The following is a 3,744-nucleotide window of genomic DNA, read 5'->3' on the forward strand; positions in this document are numbered from 1 at the left end:
CCCACCGCCTCTCTCCCTGCAGACTTTCCACCGGGGAGAGGGGGGCACAAGCTCAGCCTCGCTGCCCTCCCACCCCCTCAGTTTTCTTCTCCCTCTGCCTATAGTTATATGTGAGAAAATTTAGTGGTCAGTTCTGTTAGATGGTGAGGCTGTTTAGCCTCAGGTAGGCTGAATTTGTGTACAAAGACTTAGGCCTTTCCCTTACAGGCATATTTCTGTGCCGCTTCCCTGAAGTGAATGTAGGTACTGAAATCCCAGTATCAATTACAATTCGTACATAATTCTGTAAAGACTTTGTGATCCTTTCTTATTGTGAAGAGAACAGTCACCTTTTGAGGTCCAGATTCTGGTACCCTTTCTCAAAATGGATGGGTGGTATTTTGGACCAAGAGTAGTGCCGGTATGTTCAACAGAATCACTAGTGAAGTACAGCTTAATGTGAATCAAGATTGATTCAATTGCCCTAATCCTTGTAAAAATGGGATTCACGTTAAGTTTATGGTCACCATGTTACTGGCAATGAATTCTCTGGAGATTCACAATAAGCAGAGAGAGGGAGTTTGTTAGTTCGAAGTCAGGAAGAAGGCAGGGTGTGCATGAATTCACTTAATCAGATGATGATACCATGATAAAGTGCTGACAATGTGAACTCAGGCTCACAGAAACTTATACATGTCTGATTTAGTTAGTCCATAAGGTGCAGCTCAACCCTGCCTTCTGACTTCCCAACATGAAAGCTGTTTCCTCCCCATATATTTGTGTGGTTCTAGCAACTTATAGAAAGATGGATTCCCATCACTACTTCCATTTAAAATAATATTGCCCTACATTATGTTCAGAATAAAACAGGTGTTTATCTAGATCTCTATATTATTAATATTATAGTGGCTAGTTGGCTAAATTGTTTGAGACATTCATTACTGAAGACTAGCAAATGGTCTCAATTAAAATAGTTCAGCTGCCCCTTCTGCATTATCTGAAGGAATGGTTTTGGCTGATATATCCTACTTTCATCACAATTATTGAAGTTATATTTTGAATAATTTTTTTAGTTCTATGCACTTGATAAATCTGCTTTGAACAGTAATAAATGAAAGATATCATTAGAGACTAAAACATTAAGTTACATTATTACAAAAACCATAAGAAAATAATTGATCAAAGGTGTAGCAAATTCATTAGTTTAAAAACTAACACTTGCCGATTTTGGTATTAGCCAAATGAAAAGAACTCTTGCAGTTTAAGTCACTGATAATGGTTTTAGCAACATTACACCAGAACTGTGTACTAATGAACTTTGCCAAATTATTTGTATTTTGCTAATAGTGGTCAGTATGGAAAATCTGGAAACATTTATTAGTAGGCTTGGCAGAATTCAAATTTTACTTTTTAAATAATGTTGGTGGCTAAAATCAGTGTTTATTTCTAAGCCTTTATTTCAATTGTTATCTATTTACATTTTCAGGATGGTATGAAATTAGGGGTGTGGGTGCAGGCAATGTAGTAATGAGAGGATACTGTTAAAAGCTTTATAAAATCACACATCAAAATATAAAAAGTAAATACCCATAAATCAATAAATCATATATGCTTTAAATCATTCTGTTCATTCATCAGGAAAGAGCTGAGTGATCAGGGACCAGAGAAGGAGGAAGCTCTTAGAGCTCTGGGAACATGGCCCTCAGGGCCCACCCCCCTGTTTAGCCAACCCAGGCCAGGCAGGACCCTGCTGCCACTCCCCCTCTGGTCACTCCCCACCCCCACCTCTTGGCTTTGGGTAGGGGTTTGTTTAAGTAGCCTGTTATCCCCCTCCAGGCTGCTTCCAAACCTGTGAATAAGCAGCTAATTACTTAATTGATGAGTCATTAGGCCACCCCTTGTTTTCCTCTTTAACCCCTTCACACTTTGTCCCACCATTTCTTTTTCTCCACTAGCAGGAACAGGGGTAAGTGTTTCCTACTACTGTCCCTTTTCTATACATTTTGATTATTACCAGTGGAAATATTTTTCCATTGGTCTGTGAGTGTGTGGTCAAACTGACATTTATCTCTGTTGATCAATAACAACCAAATCCTGCCAAGGCTATTTATTGGTTTTGTAAGCACAAATTATGCAGTGCTAGATGTATGATTTAAAAAAAAAATATCTGATGACAAGTTTCAGAATGAATTATTTAAAAAGCTTATTTGCAGAGGCAATGCTATATTGTAACATTTTTATACTTGATAGTTCAGAAAACAATCAAGTCAGGGTATTTTGAATACCTCTAGAAATCTGAAAGGTACTCTGCCATGTTTCAGTTTAGCCCTTGAAAACAAACAACAAAGCTGACAATGGATTACAGTTGATTAAAATATATGTCAGCATCCTAAAGTTTTCAGTCCCCTCAACACAAGCTCTTTTTAAGAAAATACAGTGATATTAATAAATAATGTAAATCCTAAACTCTTTGAACAACTTTTTATTTCTTTTTTAAAATTTTGGCTGGGATTTTCATAGGTGCCTCAGGGTCCACATCTCATGAATGTGAATAGGGTTTGTGAAGATGAATCTCTTAGGCTCCTCAGAAAGTCCTAGTCTATATTTTTGTAATCATTCATTGGCCATACATAAAAACTCAGTGTAACAAAAGGGCTAATTATGCATAGCATATCTGATGCCACAAAATATGATTGTACTTGCACAGGTAACTTTTTAGTTCTAATATAAATATGCATGACACTGTTTACATGATTTGCACAGGACATCTAATTGTTAAGCTAACAAAAACTGAATGTCTGATGATATTTTAATAACATTTTTTATCACAGCCTTATTTGTCCATTTTGTTTATGCTTTGAAACTCAGATTGTTTAGAAAGAGGTTTATTACAGATTAAAACAAATTATCTTCACTTCCCTATAATGCAGTGGAATGGAAAGAGTCTAAAAAAAGGGTAGGTTCCTTTATACAGCATAAACACACAACGGCCATGGGGAACAAGTGAATGAGGGTTTCATAGATTTCATAGACATTAGGGCTAGAAGGGACCTCAGAAGATCATTGAGTCCAGCCCCCTTCCCCAGGGGCAGGAAGTTAGTCGGGGTCACAGGATCCCAGCAAGACAAACATCCAATTGACTCTTAAAGGACTCCAGAGTAGGTGATTGCATTACCTATGGCAGCAATCTCTTCTAGGCCTTGAGGGCTCGGACAGTAAAGAAATTCTTCCTTATGTTCAGTCTGAAATGGTCTTGGAGGAGTTTGTGACCGTTTGACCTTGTCATCCCATGGGGTGCTCTGGTGAACAGGCATTTCCCCAGATCCTGATGTACACCCCTTATATACTTATAGGCAGCTACCAGGTCCCCCCTGAGCCTGTGCTTTTCCAGGCTGAAGAGTCCCATAGCTCTCAGACTCTCATCATAATGTCTGTTTTCTTGCTCTGATCATGTGTGTGGCTCTTCTCTGGACTGTCTCAAGCTTCTCCACATCCTTTTTGAATCGTGGAGCCCAGAATTGGATGCACCAAGGTTGAGTACAGTGGGAGGTTGATATCCTGGGATTTGCTAGAGAAGCATCTATGGATGCAAGCCAGACTTTTGCTTGCTTTGCTGGCTGCAACATCACATTGATGGCTCACATTCTTCTTGTGGTCAATCATGACCCCCAAGTCCCTTTCGGCTATAGTCCTAGCAAGCGTAGCACTGCTAAGCCTATAAGCTTGCGGTGGGATTTTCTTCCCAAGGTGGAGTACCTTGCATTT

This window comes from Crocodylus porosus, unplaced genomic scaffold, assembly GCF_001723895.1.
Source record: "Crocodylus porosus isolate Cpor-Errol unplaced genomic scaffold, CroPor_comp1, whole genome shotgun sequence".
Lineage (NCBI taxonomy): Eukaryota > Metazoa > Chordata > Crocodylia > Crocodylidae > Crocodylus > Crocodylus porosus.